This window comes from Siphateles boraxobius, unplaced genomic scaffold (genome assembly GCF_051911475.1).
Source record: "Siphateles boraxobius isolate OS27281-9 unplaced genomic scaffold, OSU_SipBor_1 89, whole genome shotgun sequence".
Lineage (NCBI taxonomy): Eukaryota > Metazoa > Chordata > Actinopteri > Cypriniformes > Leuciscidae > Siphateles > Siphateles boraxobius.
The window spans coordinates 2,622,995-2,646,490 of record NW_027509218.1 but is presented as its reverse complement, the minus strand read 5'-3'; the positions used below and the strand labels follow the sequence as shown (position 1 = coordinate 2,646,490).

The 23,496-nt window shown below is 45.5% G+C and overlaps 1 long non-coding RNA gene across 1 annotated transcript in view; it reads left to right on the top strand.

The window, feature by feature from the left end:
* Positions 1-20,859, top strand: part of LOC143731932 (uncharacterized) — a 37,500-nt gene extending 16,641 nt beyond the window's left edge. Inside the window, exon 11 of the long non-coding RNA XR_013201010.1 lies at positions 19,221-20,859. This is a non-coding gene — a long non-coding RNA (uncharacterized LOC143731932). The remainder of the gene's footprint in view (positions 1-19,220) is intronic.
* Positions 20,860-23,496: the final 2,637 nt, after the last annotated feature.

Genomic DNA, 23,496 nt, shown 5'->3' with positions numbered 1-23,496 from the left:
AGTAAAACCCTGAGAGGAAGGCAGATCAGTGACGAAATCCACTGCAATATGGGACCATGGCCGTTGAGGGACGTGAAGTGGCTGAAGAAGTCCGGCCGGCCTTAAGTGGGAGGCCTTTGAGATGTTGCATGTAGGACACTGACGAATGAATTTGACTATGTCTGCATGAAGATTGGACCACCAGAAACGATTAGTGACTATCAGAAGTGTGGCCGCAATCCCGGGGTGGCAACGCTGGGAGTGCAATGTACCCACTGAAGAACACGAGTGCGGAGATCCTGTCGTACGAAGACTCGGTCAGGAGGGCATTCCGGAGGGGTCGGATGATCCCCTTGTGTGGCAGAGATCTCAGTCATGATGTCCCACTGAACAGGGGCTACGATGAGGGTAGATGGCAAAATGTACTTGGGCTCGGGATGATCGGATTTACTGTCAAATTGGCGAGACAGGGCGTCGGCTTTGCCGTTCTTGGAACCTGGACGATACGTGATCTTAAAGTGGAATCTCGAGAAGTAGAGAGACCACCTGGCCTGTCGGGCATTCAGACGTTTTGCTGACCTGATGTACTCGAGGTTGCGATGATCGGTGAGGAAAGTAAAAGGCAGACTAGCACCCTCCAGCCAATGTCTCCATTCCTCGAAGGCGGCCTTCATGGCCAGAAGCTCCCTGTCACCCACATCGTAGTTGCGTTCAGCCGAAGTGAGCTTACGAGAGTGGAAGGCGCATGGAAACATCTTGGCTGGATTACCGTGTCGTTGGGATAGAATGGCGCCGATTCCTGAATTCGAAGCATCCACCTCCACGATGAACTCACGCTCGGGGTCCGGATGATGAAGGATGGGTGCCGTAGTGAACTTCTCCTTGAGTCGTTCGAACGCGGAAGAGCATTCTGGAGACCACTTCAAATGTTGCCTCCCCCCCTGTAGGAGGGATGTGAGAGGTGCCGCCGTGGTGCTGAAATTACGAATAAATCTACGGTAGAAATTGGCAAAGCCCAGGAAACGCTGCAATTCTTTCACGGTGGTGGGTCGAGGCCAATTGACTACTGCTCGGACCTTACTGTCGTCCATGATGACTCCTTCAGCACTGATGACATACCCCAGGAACGCAATTCGGGTCTGGTGGAACTCACACTTCTGGACCTTGGCATACAACTGGTTGTCGATGAGGCGTTGAAGCACGGCTCGCACATCCCGGACGTGTGCTTCGAGGGTATCAGAGTAAATGAGGATGTCGTCAATGTAGACAATGACTCTCTGGTTCAGCATGTCCCGGAAGATCTCATTTACGAAGGCCTGAAAGACAGAAGGACTGTTAGAAAGCCCGAACGGCATAACCCGGTATTCGTAGTGCCCGGTGGTCGTAGAGAAGGCCGTCTTCCACTCGTCACCCTCTCGAATACGAACCAGGTTGTAAGCGTTCCGCAGGTCCAGTTTGGTGAAGAACTTGGCGGTGCGGAGCATTTCCAGTGCAGCGGGGACCAGAGGCAGAGGATAGCGGTACTTCACAGTGATCTCGTTTAGACTGTGATAGTCAATACAAGGACGGAGACCTCCATCCTTCTTCTTGACAAAGAAAAACCCAGCTGAGGCGGGAGAAGTGGAAGGAGTAATGAAGCCCTTAGCGAGTTGTTCTTCAATGTAAGACTTCATCGTGTCCGTCTCAGGTTGGGACAACGGATAGACTCTCCCACGGGGCGGGTTAGCTCCAGGAAGAAGTTCAATGGCGCAATCCAAAGGTCGATGTGGGGGAAGTTGAGAGGCCTCTCCTTCACTAAAGGCCAGAGCAAGATCATGGTATTCAGTGGGAACCCCCAACAGGTCAGGATTCTCGGAGCGGCTGGAAACAGTTTCAGGACCTAGGACAGCAGGTTGACAGTTTGTTAAACAAAAAGATGACCACTGAATTACCTTCCTCTCGGACCACGAAATGTAGGGGTTGTGCTTCTCCAGCCAGGGGAAACCGAGAATCACAGGGTGCAGCGGTGAATTTATGGTGAAAGTTGGATGGTCTCCGAGTGCTGAGTGCCGACATTAAGGGTTAACTGTTGAGTGATATACTGTATCTTGCCTGATCCCAGGGGTCGTCCGTCTAATGCTGCCACTGACACCCGGGGTTCACATGGTTTGAGAGAGAAATTATGAGTTTTAGCAAAAGTGAGGTCAATAAAATTTCCTGCTGCCCCCGAATCAATCAAAGCACTTACATTAACAATACCCTCATCAGAACAGAAAGATACCTCTAAAGTAAGAGAGTTGAGAGAACGAACACGGGAACTCACCGCAGCAGAATCTCTCGAGGTGGGTCTGACCTCATGTGACCAGTACGGGCGCAGTAAAGACAGAGGTTGTTGCGCATTCTTCGCTCACGCTCCTCAGTGGATAAGCCCGTGAAGCCGATTTGCATGGGTTCAGGCTCAGAACTGACGGAAGGATTTACAACGACCCGGTGTTTGAGCGGGGTGCGCCGTGCTCGCATCAAATTATCAAGGCGAATGGTTAGATTCATCAGCTGACTGAGAGTTTTATCCTCATCCCGACAAGCCAGCTCTCCTTGTAAATCGGAATTCAGACCCTTGCGGTAAAGCAGTTTCAGAGGATCCTCCTCCCAGCCTGTCTGTGCAGCGAGTGTGCGGAAGTTGAGGGTGTAATCCGCCGCAGAAGATCCTCCTTGATGAAGAGACAGTAACAGCTCGCCCGGTTCCTTTCCGCCGGCTGGATGCTCGAAAACCTCTCTGAATTGGGCGAGAAAGTCGTTATAAGAGGGGAAAGTAAGCTGACCACCTGCCCAAAGTGCTGTCGCCCACTCCAGTGCCTTCCCAGTCAGCAGCGAGCAGATGAAAGAGACCCGGCTGTCGTCGTTTGAAAAGAGGTGGGATTGCTGGTTAATATACAGAGTGCTTTGCAGAAGAAAACCCTTGCATGTTGCTGACGAGCCCTTCGTACTTGTCGGGTAATGATAAACGAGGATTATTGGAAGCTGGAATGTTACTCACACTGGAGGATGGTTGAACTGGAGGTGCAGTGGTTTGAGCAGCGTCGGCGGTTTGCGTCGTGAGGGACCGCATGGATCTCACCAGTTCTTCGGTAAGTGAAGTTAATTTCTCAAGCTGCTGTTGATGAACGACCAGTACGGAAGCTTGATTGGTGACTTCTGAGGCTAGACGATGCAAGGTTGCTGGATCCTGTATTGGTGAGGTCTTCTGTGACAATGAGTCAGAGGCGTTCGAATCCATGTGCAATAACTTTAATGATGAACACAAACAGGCAGAAAACAGAGAAAGCACAGGGTAGAATATATACTGGGGCAGTCCAAACTCAGAGTGGTTACCAGGCAAGGGTCGAAGGCAGGCGGCAAACGTTCACAGAGTAATGGGGAAAACAGGCGAGAATCAAGGAACCAGGAATACGTAGAAATATAGAAGATTGCTCAGAGTTGCACGCCGTGGCAGTAACAAGACCTCACAGAGAACAAAGGGGAGCAAGGTCTAGATAAAGGGGAGCTGAGTGGGAACAGGTGGCTGAGATGATGGAGATGAGACAGAGATGGAAGGAGGCGATTAGTGAAGGGAGTGATGGGAAGTGAAGTCCTAGAACTCAGGAGAGAGTGATCTGGTGAGGCCAGGAGGAGGCGTCGTGGAGCGCATCGTGACAATTATACATATATATGTTTATTTGTATGAACAGTGAACTATTATATATCTCTGTTTGTAGGCTATCTGTTTATTAAAAAACACAAAAAAAGGTCTTGTAAAAAAACAAGAATGAGATTGATTGAATATGTAAAAATAAATAAATAAACAAACAAAAAAGAATAGAACAAACTTTAAAAAAAAAAAAAAACTTTTTTTAAATAGCCTGTAGGCTACAACAGATTCGGTTAAATTTAACGAAAGCAAAAAGTAATTATGTAAAAGTAGCCTACATTTTAAACAGAATATAACAAACTTTTAGAGCAGAACATTTTATGAATCAAAAGTTAAAATAGGCCTATCTTGCAGTCAGTGGAAATAAATTAGGTTCAATGAGCTAAACTATTGAGGAATGAGACGACTGAAGAGCGCTTCTCTCGCGTGCACGCACACTGAACAATCGAACTTCTGGGCATTTCTCAATGAGAAAAGTCGTGGTCGAGTGGTAGAACTTAGGTTTCAATCATTTCGATGACACGGGTTCAAATTCCAAATAAACGTGGAATTTATAAATTAAAAGCACCATGCATTTCCATTTACACTAAGGAACACATTTTATCCAATATATTGACTGAATTTACGTCTTCAAAAGCAATGCTGTTAAAAAAATTGAAAATAAAACTTCATGGGGTTCCATATTGGCTACAGAAAGTGTTTTTAAAAACATGGTTGTAACCTAGGTGCGATTTGCCGGTGGGGGATTCCCCCCTCCACAGTAATCAATGCTACAGCCTAAATAGACCATATCAAATATATATATATATATATATATATATATATATATATATATATATTTTTTTTTTTTTTTTTTTTTTTTTAAATATGCAAAACACACGTTTAAACAACAAACAATAAAATCTGAACCAGCGCTTCTGCTCCTGTATTGAGTCAAGTCAAGTCACCTTTTTTTATATAGCGCTTTTACAATACAAATTGTTTCAAAGCAGCTTTACAGAGATAACAGGAAAGTGAACTTGTAATAGTATTGTTAAATTAAAAATTAAATGTTAAATGTCCCCAACTAAGCAAGCCAAAAGCCAATGGCGAATGAAGGCGAAAAAAAGGCGACAGTGGCAAGGAACCAAAACTCCATCAGGTGACAGAATTGAGAAAAAAACCTTGGGAGAACCCAGGCTCAGTCGGGGGGCCAGTCCTACTTTGGCCAACAAACGAACAGTGTATGATTATGATTTAGGCGGCATAATAGGTCAGAAGTCAGATTGGATCAGAACTTTCACAATATTTATCCAGGTCATCTGGTTAGGGGTCGGAGTCATCACGCCGGTATGGAGATGAGTTTGTTGAGGTGTCCATGAGGCCTTCACAGTGTTGATGAGGCTGGCACTTCAGGGATGCATTGTCGTCTTGTCCATGTGATGGTCCTTCATCAGATCTGGATATGGCCTAGATCCAGCGGACTGCGGTAAACCTCGGGATAAACAGAGAGACAAATATTAGCATGGACGCCATCCTTCTTATGATGTACAAAGTACATCAGGATTTATGGGAAGTGTTCCCGGTTCAGGCTGATCTAAACTATGCAGCCTAACATTTAATTATAGCAATCTATAATGTGTTATGTGTATGCTAAGCCAAAGAGATGTGTTTTTAGTCTAGATTTGAACTGACAGACTGTGTCTGCTTCCCGGACAATGTTAGGAAGATTGTTCCAAAGTTTTGGTGCCAAGTATGAAAAGGATCTACCGCCAGCAGTTGATTTTGATATTCTAGGTATTGTCAACTGGCCAAAATTTTGAGATCGCAACAGACGTGAAGGACTTTAATGGGTTAAGAGCTCGCTCAAGTACTGCGGAGCTAAACCATTTAGTGCTTTGTAAGTAATCAGCAATATTTTATAATGTATACAATGTTTAATAGGGAGCCAATGCAGTGTTGACAGAACCTGGCTAATATGGTCATACTTCCTGGTTCTGGTAAGAACTCTAGCGGCTGCGTTTTGGACCAGCTGTAGTTTGTTTATTAAGCGTGCAGGGCAACCACCCAGTAGAGCATTACAATAATCTAGCCTTGAGGTCATGAACGCATGAACTAATTGTTCCGCATTTGTCAATGAGAGCATATGGCGTAATTTAGATATATTTTTAAGATGGAAGAATGTGCTTTTACAGATACTAGACACGTGACTTTCAAATGAGAGATTGGTATCAAAGAGCACACCCAGGTTCCTAACTGACGACGAAGACTTGACAGAGCAGCCATCAAGTGTTAAACAGTATTCTAGGTTATTACGTGTGGAACTTTTTTGTCCAATAATTAGAATCTCTGTTTTTTCAGAATTTAGTAGAAGGAAATTACTAGACATCCAATTTTTTATATCAGCTATGCATTCCGTTAATTTTGTGAATTGGTAAGTTTCTTTAGGTTTTGAGGAAATATAGAGCTGAGTATCATCAGCATAACAGTGAAAACTAATTCCATGTTTCCTAATGATATCTCCTAACGGTAGCATGTACAGAGTGAACAGCAGCGGTCCTAGTACTGAGCCTTGTGCTACGCCATACTGAACTTTTGACCGATAAGACATCTCTTAATTTACTGCTACAAACTGATAACGGTCAGATAAGTATGATTTAAACCATGCTAGTGCAATTCCACTAATGCCAACATAGGTTTCTAGTCTATTTAATAGAATGTTGTGGTCAATGGTGTCAAATGCAGCACTAAGATCAAGTAACACTAATAGAGAGATACAACCACGATCGATGATAAGAGCAAATCATTTGTGACTTTAATGAGAGGTGTCTCAGTACTATGGTACGGTCTAAATCCGGACTGAAAATCCTCGCAGATAGCATTTCCTTCAAGAAAGGAACACAGTTGTGAGGATACTGCCTTTTCTAATATCTTTGACAGAAAAGGCAAATTCGAGATCGGCCTGTAATTGACTAATTCTGTAGGATCAAGTTGCGTTTTTTTAATAAGCGGTTTAATCATAGCCAGTTTAAAGGGTTTTGGTACGTATCCTAGAGACAAAGACGAATTAATGATATTGAGAATAGGATCTATGACCTCTGGAAGCATCTCTTTCAATAGTTTAGTCGGTATAGGGTCTAACATACAAGTTGTCGATTTAGATGAGTTAACGATTTTGCAAAATTCTTCTTCTCCTATAGCAACAAATGAATCAAATTTTTTCTCAGGGAGACTACAATGCACTCCCTGATGCGATAGTGTAGTAGACGGTTGCATAATTATAATTTTGTCCCTAATATTATCAATCTTATAAGTGAAGAAGTTCATAAAGTCATTACTGCTGTGTTTCTCGGAAACTTCTGGGCTTGAAGTTTTCTTTTTCGTTAGTTTAGCCACTTTTTCAAATAAATACCTAGGATTATGTTTCTTTTCTTCTAATAGGGTTGAAAAATAAGTAGATCTAGCAGCTTTTAAAGCCTCTCTGTAAGCAATCGAGCACTCCTTCCATGCAATCCAAAATACCTCTAGTTTTGTTTTCTTCCAGTTGCGCTCCATTTTTCTGGCTGTTCTCTTAAGGGCCAGGGTGTGCTCGTTGTACCACGACGTTGGACTATTTTCTTTAATCTTCTTTAAGCGCAGGGGAGCAACTGCGTCTAAAGTGCTGGAAAAGTGAGAGTTAAAAGTTTCTGTTGCAATATCGAGTTCTTCTAAGCTATCTGGGATGCTGAGATGATGAAACTGATCAGGAAGATTATTGATAAAGCAATCTTTCGTGGCAGAAGTGATAGGTCTAACATATTTATAACACTGAGTCGGCTTTGCAGCCTCGGCTAAATGTAATTTACATGAGACTAGATAATGATCTGAGATGTTGTCGCTCTGCTGCAGTATTTCAACAGCATCAACATTGATTCCATGTGATAATATTAGATCTAGAGTATGATTACGACAATGAGTAGGTCCTGACACGTGTTGTCTAACACCAATTGAGTTTACAATGTCTTTAAATGCCAATCCCAATGCATCTTTTTGATTATCTACATGTATATTAAAATCACCAACAATACTTTATCTGCAGCCAATACTAATTCTGATAGAAAGTCAGCAAATTATTTGATAAAGTCTTTATGGTGCCCTGGTGGCCTGTATACAGTAGCCAGCAGAATTCTCAAACGTGATTTATCGTTTACACTTTATATTTTTACATTAAGCACCAACACTTCAAAAGAAGTATATTTAAAACTAGATTTCTTAGTGGTTTTGAAAATATTACTATAAATTACAGCAACACCTCCCCCTTTGCCTTTCGGACGAGGTTCATGTTTATAACAGTAATCTTGTGGGGTGGACTCATTTAAAGTAAAGTAATCATTTGGTTTTAGCCAGGTTTCTGTCAAACACAGCACATCTAGGTTATAATCTGAAATCATATAATTAACAATAAGTGCTTTTGAAGTAAGGGATTGAATATTCAGCTACCCAAGCTTTATCGTTTGCTCATCTGTATTATATCTGTTTTTTATTTGTTGAACATCAATTAAATTTTTAACCTTCGATAGGTTTGGAAGTTTTTTGTATTTCCAAGTTCGGGGAACAGACACAGTCTCTATATGATGATATCTAGGTGAAAGAGCCTCTATGTGATGGGATTTATCTGACCTTGGTGACGCGAGGCCGCTTGCAGACAGTCTGTCTGCTTCCTGACCTGAGCCCCAGATTGTCATGTTTTATCTCTAAGACTATGAGCCAAATTACTAGAGAGAAGAGCAGCACCATCCCAGGAGGGATGAATACCATCTCTTTTCAACAGGCCAGGTTTGGCCCAAAAACTTTTCCAATTGGCTACGAATTCTATATTATTTTGCGGACACCACTTAGACAGCCAGCCATTGAGTGACCACAATCTACTAACTATCTCATCACTCCTTCGGACAGGAAGGGGGCCAGAGCAAATTACAGTGCCTGACATCGTGCTTGCGAGTTCAAACACCTCTTTAATGTTAATTTTGGTGATCTCCGACTGGCAAAGTCAAACATCATTAGTGCCGATGTGAATAATAATCTTAGAGAATTTATGATTAGCAGGGTGGCGCTTTAACAGACTAGCGAGTTACTAGTGTGTCGTGCTAAGAATAACGGAGGCTAGCGAATGATATATAAGCTGTAATTAGTAGTATAAACAATTAGAAATGATAGTAAATGATGGTTCAAAACAGAAAGAAATACGAAGCTAATACAAGGCTTAGACGGAGCTTACAGCCTCGAAGCAGACAAAATGTCCTCGGGTTACGACTGTAACCCTTGTTCCCTGAGAAGGGAACGAGAACTGCGTCGAATGACACTTTAGGGGAACGCCCCTCAGCGTAGCGCCTCTGAAGTATGAATGAAACTGAGCCGATCTCTGATTGGTGCAACGTCATGACGTAATGGGTGACGGCAGATAGGCGGAAGCTATAAAAGCAGCCGGCACACATAAGATGTCAGCTTCTGTGATGAAGCAAGCGCTCCCAGGCAGGGGAAGGCGTGGCCAAGGGACGCAGTTCTCGTTCCCTTCTCAGGGAACAAGGGTTACAGTCGTAACCCGAGGACGTTCCCTTTCGAGGGAACTCCAACTGCGTCGAATGACACTTTGGGGGAACGAGTACCCACTACGCCACAACGCGCCCTGCCTGCCCTAGTGTGAAGCTGCTCACAGGCACACTTAGGACGCGAGCACAAGAGAGCCGGGTGTAGACGGAATGTCCAAACTATAAAACCTAATAAAGGTATGAGGGGTAGCCCATCCTGCTGCATCGCAGACCTCCTGGATGGGGGCCCCCGCGAGAAGGGCTCTAGAGGACGCCATGCCTCTGGTAGAATGAGCCCTCACGGCCAAAGGTGAAGGCATACCGCGCACAAGATAGGCCGTGGAAATCGTTTGGACAATCCAGTTGCTGATGGTCTGCTTTGAGGCGGGAAGCCCCTTTCTGGGCGACCCGAAACACACCAGCAACTGGTCCGACTTCCGCCATGAAGAGGACCTCTGAATGTAAATACTCAGTGCTCTGACAGGGCAGAGCATGTGAAGTCTCTCTTCATTCGCCGTCACGTGAGGTGGAGGATGAAAAGCCTGCAGAACCGTAGGCCGTGCCGCACTGGACGGCACCTTAGGCAAATAGCCGGGCCTAGGGTGAAGAATGGCCTTAATGTTGCCTGGAGCAAACTCCAGGCACTCGTTAGATATGGAGAGCGCCTGGAGATCTCCTACCCTCCTCAGAGAAGTAATGGCCAACAAAAAGACCACCTTCAACGAAGGTTCTTGGCCTCAGCCGACTCCAGCGGCTCGAAGGGGGCCTCGGCCAGTCCTTCGAGAACCACTGCCAGGTCCCAAGTGGGAACCCTGGTACGAGCCGCAGGTCTCATCCTCCAAGCCCCACGGAGGAAACGTACGACCAATTGGTGTCTCCCCAGAGGCCCATCACTCAGAGGAGCGTGGAAAGCCGCAATGGCAGCCACGTACACCTTGAGTGTGGACGGGGTAAGACCAGTGGAAAAGCGATCTTGGAGGAACTCCAGCACTGAAGCCACTGGGCAGTTAACTGGGTCCACCTCACGCTCCCTACACCAAACGGTGAAGACGTTCCACTTTAGGCCGTACAATTTCCTCGTGGATGGAGCTCTAGAGCTGAGTATGGTCTCCACTACTCCAGCTGATAGGCCGGCCTCTAGGTACTGTGCCCCCTCAGGGGCCAGACCCACAGTTTCCATAACTCGGGCCGAGGGTGAAATATTGAGCCCTCTGCCTGTGTCAGCAGGTCCCTCCTGATGGGAATCTCCCATGGAGGGCCGTCCAGGAGCAAAATTATGTCGGAGAACCATACTCGGGCCGGCCACAAGGGAGCTACCAACAGTAGACTGATCCCGTCGCGACGGACTCTCTCTAGAACTCCCGGGAGCAGAGCGATCGGGGGAAATGCGTACAGACGTAACCTCGGCCACGTCTGCACCATGGTAACCAACCCCAGCGGGGCTGGATGGGTGAGGGAAAACCACAGTGGACAGTGGGTCGTCTCTCGAGACGCGAACAAGTCCACTTCCACTGGGCCGAACCTCTGAGATATTGACTCCACCACCTCGGGGGCCTCAGCCCCGGTCTCGACAGGATGTCTGCTCCCTGATTTTGACTCCCCGGGATGAATGTTGCTTTTAGAGACAACAACTTCCCCTGGGACCACAGGAGGATCTGATGCGCCAGTCTGCATAGAGGGCGAGACCTCAGACCCCCCTGATGGTTTATATAGGCCACTACCGACATATTGTCTGACCTCACAAGGACATGATGACCTTTGAGGTCCGGCAGGAAGCTCCTCAGAGCTCGGAACACCGCCAACATCTCCAGGCAGTTTATGTGCCAGGAGGCATGATGGTCCTGCCATAGGCCTGTCGTAAAGCGGCCGTCCATGACCGCGCCCCAGCCCGTGAGGGAGGCGTCTGTCGAAACGGTTCTCCGGCGACATGACGCTCCCAACACTGGCCCTTGGGACAGAAACCAAGCTTTCTTCCACATAGATAGGGAACGAAGGCATCTGCGCGTAACCCTGATCATGCGGAACGGGTTTCCCCTCGGGGAGAACCCCTTGGTTTTTAACCACCACTGAAGGGCCCTCATGTGCAGCAGGCCGAATGGAATGACACTGGACGCTGCTGCCATGTGCCCCAACACTCTCTGGAAGTGCTTCACAGTGATGGCTTGGCCTAGCCTTATCCTGGACACTGTGGTCAGGATGGACTCGATCCGCGCGGGAGACAATTGTGCCCGCATCGTGACCGAGTCCAACACCACTCCCAGGAATGTAGTTCTCTGGGCTGGTGTCAACACGCTCTTTTTCGTGTTGAGTCTCAACCCCAGGCTCTGGATATGAGCGAGGACGACATCTCGATGCCGAACCGCCAGCTCCTGTGACTGTGCTAAAATCAGCCAGTCGTCGATATAATTGAGCACCCTGATGCCCTGAAGCCTCAGCGGTGCCAGAGCTGCATCCATACATTTGGTAAATGTGCGAGGGGAGAGAGCTAGGCCGAACGGAAGAACCCGATATTGGTACGCTTCGCCCCCGAAAGCGAACCTCAGGAACTTCCTGTGAGATGGAAGGATGGATATGTGGAAGTATGCGTCCTTTAGATCTATCGTGACAAACCAATCCTCGGACTGAATTTGACTCACGATAATGGGAATAGTGAGTATCTTGAACCTGAATCTCCTCAGAGAACGGTTCAGGTGCCTGAGATCTATTATTGGACGCAACCCACCATCCTTCTTGGGAACTATGAAGTAGCGGCTGTAAAACCCGGACTCCCTGTCCGGTGGAGGAATACGATCTATAGCCTCCTTTGCCAGCAGGGAGTTTACTTCCTGTTCCAATACCCGACCCTGCACTGGGTCGACTACAGTCCAGACCACCCCGTTGAATCTGGGTGGGCGGGAACTGAACTGCAGCCTGTAACCATTTTGAATGGTGCGCAGGGCCCAAGGAGAAATATTCGCCAGATTTTTCCATGCATCGAAATATTTTACCAAGGGAACCAGGCTCTCGAGCCTGGCTTCGGGTATTAATCGGGTTTCGTTCTCGGCCCCCTGAAGCGGATTCCCGGCAGGGCTGAACCGAAAACGATTCTCGGTGGGCGGACGCGAATGCTGCCTGACCGCAAGCCTGTGGGGCGGACAGTGCAGCCTGCGTTCGCTGGATACCGATGTGTCCCGAAGCGTGTTTAACGGCGGGAGAGCAACATCGATTTCCTGCGGGCTCCGTGAAGGAGACGACCTCGGTCGTTCCACCACGGGTGGGGCCGCCCGCAGAGATCCTAGAGTAGCTAGGATCTCTTTGACGAAGCCTTTTTAGCCTGCAGGACGGCCCTCAGGTCGCCCTGCTTAGGCTGAGGCTTCGCCTGAGAGCGCTGTCTATGCCCCCAAGCTCCTTGAGGGGGGGCTCTAGACGCGACGCTCTGTTTTTGAGCCTGTCTATAGGCGGAGGAGCTGGCTGATGGCTGTGGCTGCGGCTGCCCACTGGGGGCAGACTTCTTGGACACTGAGCGGCGAGGGAGATATTGTTTGAAGGCCGCTGATTGTCTTTTCGCCTCCTGAAACCTGTCGACGACGGTATTAACGGCGTCGCCGAACAGGCCAGAAGCCGAAATCGGGGCATCAAGGAGGAAAGCCCTGTCTTTCTCCCTGATGCTCGTAAGATTTAACCATAAATGCCTCTCCGAGACCACCATAGCTGCCATGGAGCGACCGACAGCGCGGGCCGTCTCCTTGGTGACTCGGAGAGACAAATCAGCAACCTTCCTCAACTCCGCAATATCTTCCGGAGTTGGACCCTCGCCCTCATCAATGTCCTTAAGAAGGTCGGCCTGGTATGCCTGGAGCATAGCCATGGTGTGAAGACTCGCACCAGCCCGACCCGCAGCCATATAAGCCCTGCCCACTAGCGCTGATGTGTCTCTACACGGCTTAGTGGGCAGCACCGGGGCTTTAAGGGATGATGCCGACTCAGGCGATAAATAATTTGCCAAAGGCTGTTCAACGCGCGGCATCATCCCATAACCGTTCTCTCGTGCCCCCATGATGTTACTAAAATTTATAATAGGGGGATTGGAGACACGAGAAGAGTGTGGTTTTTTCCACGATCTACACAACTCGTTGTGCAGATCGGGAAAGAACGGCAAGCCCCGGTGATGAGGTTGTTCCCTGTGCTGCAGGAAGCGCTCATCCAGTTTACTTTTAGTCTGCGCTTCCTGCCTCTCTTGTGGCCAGCTGATATTTAAATGAGCCACCGCACGGGAAACAACCTCAATCAGCTCCTCATACGCGGGGACACGGGGCGGCGAGTCGTCCCCGAAATCCCCGCCCTCGATGCTGAGCACGTCAACCTCCTCAGAGGCAGACAGCTCAAACATCGGATCCTCGACACGCGCAGAAGAAGCCGCGGGGCGGGCTTCTGCGCGAGGCTCGAGGACATCAGAACTGCCCGATGAATCCCGAGAAGGTGCCTCAGCAGCCTCGAGATCCCCGGACAGATCTCTTTGCGAGCCCCATGAAGAGCGTCGCCGCGCCGCCTCAGCGGGCGCGGGTCCCGCACCACGGGGCTCGCGAGGCTGACCATCTTCATCAAAGATAGCCAGCCGGGAACGCAGCACACGGATTGTCAACTTTTCACAATCCTCGCAAGCAGCCCCCTCGAGAGCTGCCTGCGCGTGCTGCATTCCCAAACAATGTGTGCACAGTTGGTGTGTGTCCCAAGTTGGTGTGGGAGAGCGCTGGCGAGCAGCTCAAGCGGAGCTGGCAAGGCGAGGGGTCTGGGTGACGCCGATCGAAAGCTCTTCGGATCAGCCAGTCCATCGGCTCGTCAAGCGCATGATTAAATAAATCCTTACGAGCCTCCTCGCCAAGGTTCAGCCCCTCAGCTGCACTACTGAACCTCCGGCTGAACTCTCTCACCTACGTCCCCTGCTGACGGAGGGAGACTAGCTCCTTAAATTGGAGTATCCGCTCCCATTGCAAACAGGAGCCTCTTCTCCGCTGAGTCCTCATATGGTCGGTACGTTATGTCACGGCTGGTACAATGCAAACAGGGGCGAGGACTCAAGTGCAGGAGAATGATCTTTAATTACAAAAGAGCAAAACCCACGAGGGGGAAAACATAACTAATGAATAAAAAATAACAACAGAACATAAAACGTGCTGGAGGATCACGGGGAACGGGAAACATTAGACAACGTACCGACACAGAATGCAAACAACAGGGGACTTAAAAAGGGAAACCAATCAGGAGGGAACAGGTGGATGAACTCAAACAATAATCAGATAACAAGGGGGAGGGATCAGACAATGACACAAGCACATGGCCCAAAATAACAAAACACCCATGTGCAGCACAAGACAGGATAGGCATGTGACAATTTCTCAGTGAGTAAATTCATGGCTGAGTGGTAGAACTTATGGTTCGATCATTTCGATAACACGGGTTCAAATCCCGAACACACATGGACTATTGTAAATTTTATATTTATTAATGCAGAGGGATTTACACCATATAGTTTTTTGCTTATATTTATAAAATAAAATTACCATGCATTTCCATTTTACACTAAGGAACAAATAGTATCCAATTCCCTATAGCCTACATAGAGTTTTTAAAAACATGGTTTTAAGTAAGGTGCGATTTGCCAGGGGGGACGGGGATTTCCTTCTGCACTAAACATCTCTGCTTCTGCTGAATTATTTTAATCAATCCTATCGGCTACTTCATCAATAGACCATACAAAATATATAAAATAGAGATGTGCAACAGGCACGTTTAAACGACAAACAATAAAATCAAAACCAGCGTTTCCGTAGTTCCAGTGGCTTTAATGCATGCACGGCTTTTCGAACTCTCACAAAGCATTTCGAGGTTATTTTGAATAAAATTCTGAAGTTTATAATTAAGTGTTTTGGCACACCATGCCGTGTGGCGCTATGCATTATTCTAAAGTCGCGTTTTATACTGGCATGTTGAATTAGTGTTCAACAAACGTGGCGGTGCGTTCATTTGGATTTATTTTTCTCATAACAGCTAAAATAACTTAATAGGCCACTCCATAATTTTTTGGTCATACAGATAAGAGTAGAGTAGCCTACATCATTCAAAACTGTAAACCTTTATTCATATTAGGCTAACAACAAAAGTGTATCTGTCATCTCTTTCTCCAGGAACTGCGCGTCACAAAAATGAACCGAAAGCCACTTCCCTCACCTCAGTCACGATATGAAATCGGCTATGTCTAAAGCCTTTAAATGTCTAAATATTTAGGCTAATAAATGTTATCTGATTATGTAATCCATATGAAAACGAGAGGTACAAAGGATCTACTCAAACATGTTTAGCTATCATGTGACCGCGTCCCAAAGAGGAAAGGACAAGGCAAGGGTGAAAATCTCACTCTAATTAAATGTAAGCTAAATCGCCTTGAATTAAAATGTAAAAACAGATCAAATAATTTATTTGTCGAAATGTTGTGATATTGTTTCATTTAAGTTCATAATTATTCTATAAATGTTATTTAGTTTAGCAGCAGCACCACGAAGCACTGTGGTTCGAGATTTATTTGAATAATAATAATAATAATAACAACTTAATTCACAAATCGCATGCACCCTGGTTGTAAGGATCCAAAGATCCCTGTGGAATTTAATATTGAGTTGAACATTTAATTCATGACAACAAATGAACATTCGTTTGAAGATTATATTTAGTTTTGCTTGGAAAAAGCTTATCCAAACCAGTTTTATTTCTTCAATTATTGAAATAATGAAATATTTATAAACTTTTATGACAGAAATGTCACTACATGTAGCTTAAATCATTTAATTCCTTCATTATCAACACTTTAATAGCCTAATGATAATGTCTAGAATAATTTAAGTGTGAATTGCAAGTTCTCTTTGTTTTAAGTCAGTCTCAAACTCAGATAGCCTGTGGGGGGTTTAGAGGGACAGTTCATTTGCTTTATCGTGCGTGCAGGACAATAGGTGTTAATGTTCTTTCATATGGAGAGCGTCGGATAGCCAGCCTGATGAGCAAAGGCAAAATTCTTTTAAGGATAAATCTCGCGATGTGCCCAAATGTAGGCCCTTACCTCATCTTATTAAATTATACATATTGTAGTTTATTTATTGTAGCCTATGTATAGTTTTTTTTCACACAAAATTTCAATTCAGAATCAGAATCAGAATCAACTTTATTGCCAATTAGTGTTGCGCATATACAAGGAATTTGCTTTGGTAATAAGGTGTTACCGAGGCTGTTATAATCAGCGCCAACTTGAGAAAAATACAGCATGACATGAGGAGAGGTGAGGAGATAAAAGGCAACCCCCAGACTATACTCCTGTAAGGAGAACAGTCTGGGAACAGGAAAAAAACACCTCAGCAACATTAGCACATAAACAGTACACTCTACAACATGAACAAGACATTGCAACACGGTTGGGGGTGGGGGGTGGAGGTAGTCCAGCACAGGCAAGCAGCCATCCGGTCCTGCAGCCATTACGGCGCTGGTCACAGACCCGCCTGTCAGACTGGGGTACGAAACGGCGAAGGCGGGGCATGGGATGTGGGGCGGGTCCATATCTGTGTATGTGTAAGTTTATGTGTGTGTAGGCCTGGAGAGAGTCGCTAAGCCAGCACCATAATCTAGGAGCCTCAGTCCGCAGGATTGTCATAGCGATACACAGCAAGTTGCCATGGGGACAACCTTGATCATGTCCCAGGCAGAGTCAAAAATCACCAGGTGTCTGTGGAGTCGGGAAAGAAACGCAAGAGCGGCTCACTGCAGTGCTCTTCCGGTAGAGTTGTTGTTCCAGCAGCGGCCAAGGCCAGTGCTGGTAGGGGGGTGCTGAAACAGATAAGATTGGGGTTGTTTGGTCTTGGGGCGAGTAGCCGCGTTCAATTTATACAGGCTATTCTCCTGGTCCATTTTGATCTCGGAAACGATCCACTTGCCTTTGCAAAGCTGTGAGCTTCTCCATGATGTTATCCATATTGTGGTTCATAGACCCAGTCTGAGTGCTGACAGCTCTGCCCACCGCTTCAATCATCACGGGCATCCTTGCGGGGCTTTGGACAGCTGTCACCGTCTTCTTAATTCATCGATAAACCAGGGCAATGCCTAATCCAATCAGCAGAAGACCTGTTATCATGGTGACGAATAGGTAGATATCTTAAACGTACTCCACGGAAAGAGCCGCCAGACACACGACCCGCCACCTCTCCCATGCGTCCATCGTGTAGCCAACTGCGAACGTCCCGGCAGGGCAGTCAGGTTCCCCCGAACCCAAGCTTCTCGTCGAGAAGATGGATTCAATTGCGTTGAGAGACCAGTTTATCAAATCCATAATTTCTTTGTTTGGAGAGCAGTGCAACGAGAGTCTCTCAAAGTACAAGACAGTATACTAGACGTGACGAGAGAAGCAAAGCAGGAGAGGTAAGGGGAGGGAGAGGGAGAGAAAATGCGACCGCCTTCGTTGAGAGCAAAAAGGGTAAAATTGAAGTGTTCAATCCAGTTGTTTCAACGTTTGTAGAGTTATAGAATGTTTGTACAGTGTGTATGATTGTCAACAATCTGGCATTATCTAAACATGAACTGTTGACGAAACGCGTTCATGCCAAGAAAGGACTGGGAGTGAGCAGCAGATAGAGAGGTCTTTAATTCACGATCAACCTTGTTTTATTGTAAGATGAATTCAAGGCATGCTGTGTCTTTGAAACAACAAAGGCTAAATAAATTGTTACAGTTTTTTTCGTGATTTGTATGGATGATACGCAGCGACATATACAGTATTATCAGCTGTGTTTTTACCCTGAAATGTTTAATTTCGCGAGACCCGGCACGCGCAGTGAGGGAGACAAAATAAACTTGCTAAAAAGAGATCCAGCACGAGAGAGAGGCAAAGAAAATCACATATATTTAATTTATGTTGCTTTGGACTATTTTCATTTTGTACTGTTTTAATTGTTTAATTTAGCTGCAATTTCTTTGGCAATACAAATGTCGCAAGAATAAAATTCTGTGTTTCTTATTTTGCATCGCAAAGGAAATAAACTCCAAACTCAATGCAGCTGTTTTAAATAAAAAAACTGTCCCAACACTTTTATTTAAATCTTTAAATGTTCGATGGGGTTTCAAACTTAAGTAATTTTAGTGTTCTTTTACATTTTCATTTGTTTTTAAATTGAAAGCAATACTATTTAGTTAGTCTGTTATTTTGGGTAGCCAAGTTAACAAAATCAATCTTTTTCTGATTTGTTCAATGTATGGATCTGTTTTTGCAAAATTTCTTCCATTGCTATGGCCGGGTATCACTGTCATCTCAATTTCGTGAATGATTCACAAAACAATAATTTAGCAGATTAAAGACGAGCTTCTTCATTTCAGTTTTCTGACGCAATCACCTGACAATCTTCCTTCATACAGCAAAAGTCCTTCGTCAGATCTGGAAACGGCCATCAGATCAATCACTCCTCCAATATGCTAAAGACAGCGTCACACCACATTTAAAATCCTGCCTCGTACAAGTCAGGCTGGCTGCTCCCAGTCCTCTGTAAAAAACACTACCCCAGATGAGAAATCAAACCCTGCTTGAAAAGCACCACATTCCCAATCCCTGCTGCTGTGAAGTCTAAATCCCCAGTACGGATTTTGTTGCAGACACATTTGTCCCGTTATCCCAGGGCTCTAAGCAGGGAATCAAAGGCCCAGACCCAGGCACAGTGTAACTGCACATAAATGTCATTAAAACAGCTGAGAGGCTGAATACACCATTTATGTTATCAGTAAAATACCTCAGAATTCACTGCAAAGATGGGATTTTTTAAAGTTTATTTAAAAAGAATGCCAACACAGAAGAGCTTTTTTTAGCAAATATCACCAAAATATTCAGTCTTTTCCACTGAACAGTTCGTAAATAAACATATGCATGTAGATAAGACGTAAAACATATTTAAACATACTTCTTATGATATGATGACTTAGAAGGGGTGTTGAGCACCCTCTAACCAATGTCTCCACTCCTCTAGGGCTAGTTTGATGGCGAGGAGTTCTCGTTGCCGACATTGTAATTCCTCTCCACCGGGCTGAGTTTTTTTGGAGTAGAAGGCACATGGATGGAGTTTGGCTAGTGTCCCCTGCTGCTGAGACAGCACCACTCCTACCCCGGTGGTGGATGCATCTGGGGTCTGGAGGTCTGGATGGATGAGGAGCGGTGCACTGGTGAATGTCGTCTTCAGTCGTTGGAAGGATTCATTGGCAGCTGGTGGCCCGGACAGAGACTTGGGCTTGTTCTCCAGGAGACTGGTGAGTGGACTGATGATTGAACTGTAGCCAAAGATGAATCGTCTGTAACAGTTTGCGAAGCCAAGCGTTTGAAATTCTTTAATGGTGGATGGTGTGGGCCTGTTCTGGATGGCTTCCACCTTCCCCTCGTCCATCTGGATACTTGATACTCCTCTTGTCACTGATGTTATAGCCAAAGAACTGAACTGAGGGTTCACACTTCTTGGCTTTGAGGAAGAGATGGAATTCCTTTAGGTGTTTCAGGACCACCGCAATGTGATGGCGATGGTCGGCCATGCTCCGGGAGTAAATGAGGATGTCGTCGTTCTAGATGAGGATGTATCGGTCAAGTCAAGCGACAAAGGCGAAGAAAGGCGAAAAGGCAACAATGGCAAGGAACCAAAACTCCATCAGGTGACAGAATGGAGAAAAAAAACCTTGGGAGAACCCAGGCTTAGTCAGGGGGCCAGTCCTCCTTTGGCCAATGAACGAACAGTGTATGATTATGATTCAGGCAGGATTATAGGTCAGAAGTCAGATGGGATCAGAACTTTCACAATATTTATCCAGTTCCATCTGGTTGGGGGATGGAGTCAACATTCCGGTATGGAGACGAGTTTGTTGAGGTGTCCATAAGGCCTTCACAGGGTTGATGAGGCTGGCACTTCAGGACTGCGTTGTCCAAGCGATGGTACTCAATCATATCTGGATATGGCCTGGATCCGGCGGTTTGCGGTAAACCTCAAGGATAAACAGAGAGACTAATATTAGCGTAGACGCCATTCTTCTTATGATGTACAAAGTACATCAGGATTTATGGGAAGTGTTCCCGGTTCCGGTTGATCTAAACTATGCAGCCTAACATTGAATTATAGAAGTCTATAATGTGTTATGTGTATGCTAAGCCAAAGAGATGTGTTTTTAGTCTAGATTTGAACTGACAGACTGTGTCTGTGTCATGATTCTGCCATCAGGTCTGTGAGTTCTAGTATTTTGGCAGGATCATGACAGACCCATGTTCTGTGTGCAAGCACATGGCCTTGTGTTTTGGTCATGTGCTTGTGTTGTCTCGTCTCGTTACCCCGCCCCCTTGTTATCCTGATTCTGTCATTAGTGTTTCACCCGTGTCACCTGTTATGTTTGATTAGTCTTCCTATTTAATCCCCTTGTGTTTGCTGTCTTGTGTCGGTTCATTGTTATACGTTGATCGTGAGTACCCTGTGTACATCTAGTCATTGTTAGCATCTCTTGAAGTCTTGTTTGTTTTCTTGTTCATTTGTTTCCCAGTTTAGTCTAGTCAGTCTGGTATTCTGTGTTCCCTCTGTTTTGCCCCCTCGTGGGTTTTGTTTTCCTGTTTTTGTCATTAAACCGTGTCTTATTTTATACTGTCTGCGTTTGGGTTTATCTCCACATCTCACCGTGACAGTCTGCTTCCCGGACCATGTTAGGAAGATTGTTCCAAAGTTTTGATGCTAACTAGGAAAAGGATCTACCGCCAGCAGTCGATTTAGATATTCTAGGTATTATCAACTGGCCAGAATTTTGAGATCGCAATAGACGTGAAGGACTATAATGCGTTAAGAGCTCGCTCAAGTACAGGGGAGCTAAACCATTTAGTGCTTTGTAAGTAATCAGCAATATTTTAAAATTTATACGATGTTTAATAGGGAGCCAATGCAGTGTTGACAGAACTGGGCTAATATGGTCATACTTCCTGGTTCTGCATTTTGGACCAACTGTAGTTTATGTTTTAAACGTGCAGGGCAACCACCCAGTAGAGCATTACAATAATCTAGCCTTGATGTCATGAACGCATGAACCAATTGTTCTGCATTTTTCATTGAGAGCATATGATGTAATTTAGATATATTTTTAAGATGAAAAAATGCAGTTTTACAGATATTAGACACGTGACTTTCAAATGAAAGATTGGTGTCAAAGAGCACACCCAGGTTCCTAACCGATGACGAAGACTTGACAGAGCAGCCATCAAGTGTTAGAGTCTAGGTCTAGTCTAGGTTATTACGTGAGGAAGTTTTTTGTCCAATAATTAGAATCTCTGTTTTTTAAGAATTAAGTAGTAGGAAATTACTAGTCATCCAGTCTTTTATATCAGCTATGCATTCCATTAATTTTGTGGATTGGTAAGTTTCGTCAGGGCGTGAAGAAATATATAGCTGAGTATCATCACTATAAAAGTGAAAACTAATGCCATTCTTCCTAATGATATCTCCTAAGGGTAGCATGTACAGCAACGGTCCTAGTACTGAGCCTTGTGGTACACCATACTGAACTTTTGACCGATAAGACATCTCTTCATTTACTGCTACAAACTGATAACGGTTACAGTCACAGATAACATTTCTTTTCCAAAAAGGAACATAGTTCCTGCCTTTACTGCATTTTGTAGTATCTTTGATAGAAAAGGTAGATTCGAGATCGGCATGTAATTGACTAATTCTGTAGGCTCAAGTTGCGTTTTTTCAACAAGCAGTTTAATCATAGCTAGCTTAAAAGTTTTTGGTACGTAACCTAATCACAAAGATGAATTAAAGACATTAAGAAGAGGATCTATGACCTCTGGAAGCATCTCTTTCAATAGTTTAGTCGGTATAGGGTCTAACATACATGTTGTCAATTTAAATGATTTAACGAGTTTATAAAATTCACCCTCTCCTTGTCAGGAGCCAATCAGACACAACATTCTTCACCACACAACGATCACTCTCCCCAGAATACTAATCACCCGCACCTGTTCGCAATCAACAAGCCTCATCAGCAAGTCCCATAAGAACACTTACCACAGCCTCAGTCTTTGTCAAGCCTCCAACAGGAACAGACCATTTCCCTTGTCTTCCGAAGTCTCTGATATGTCCAGTTCCAGCCAAGTAACGTATACTCACCTGTGAATTACTAACCTCTGCATTCCCGTTCCACTGTCTTCAGAGATCCTGTCCAAATCCGTGTTTCCTGCAATCCTGTCTGGATCCTTGTTCCTCGAAATCCTGTCTGGACCCCTGTTCCCCAAAAACCCTGTATTCTCCTGAGTCCCTGTGTTCACGCCGAGTTGTCGCTCCCACAACGACATCTGAAAGAGAAAAGACAAGTATAAGAGATCTGTGACTGCTTGACATCAGTTAGCCTGAGGAGGAACTGCTGAGCTGTAATCTGCCCCGCACATAGTGATCTTCACCAAATCTGCACCTGAACTTTGAGAATACTCACCTATGCACTTGTGTCACGTTAAATAAAGCTGTGTTTGGATTCACTTACCTCTGTCTCCGTGCCTGTATCCTGACAGAAGGCTTGACCAACTACCGCTATGGATCCAACACAACCGCCATCTGCTGCCATTCCAGGGCAACTTGCAACCGATGCGGCGAGTTCGCTTCCTCAGTCCACCACCACTTCCGCAAACCCCACTCTCACACTGGTATGCATTGCTAGTTCCACCTCTCGACCAGCGCCATTCTCCGGCCGGGCGGAAGATTGCAACGGCTTCCTATTGGAGTGTTTGCTCATCATTGAACAGCAACCTCATCTGTTTCCCACCGATCGCTCACGAATCTCTTTCATCATTCAGCAATTATCTGGAACAGCATTGAGATGGGCTGAGTCGCTGTGGGCACAAGAAACTGAGGTTACAATGTCATTACAAAGTTTCATTAACCATTTCAAGGAAGTTTTCGGCCACCCAGTCAATGATTCATCCATCAGCAATAAGTTAATGCGACTTCGACAAGATAAGAAACCCGTTTCAGAGTATTCCATTGAATTTCGAACTCTAGCTTCAGTGAGTGGTTGGAACGAAAAGGCTCTTCTGGCTGTTTATCGTGGTGGTTTAAATCCTGCACTCCGTCTCCAAATGGCGATCTATGATGATAATCTGGGGCTGGAAAAATTCATACAGCAAACTCTCCGTGTCCATCAACGATCTCAGGGCTGTTATCGAGATGCTCGACATTCTCATGCCACATCCCCTCATGTCCTCGCTAACCATGAGTCTGAAAGACCCCCAGA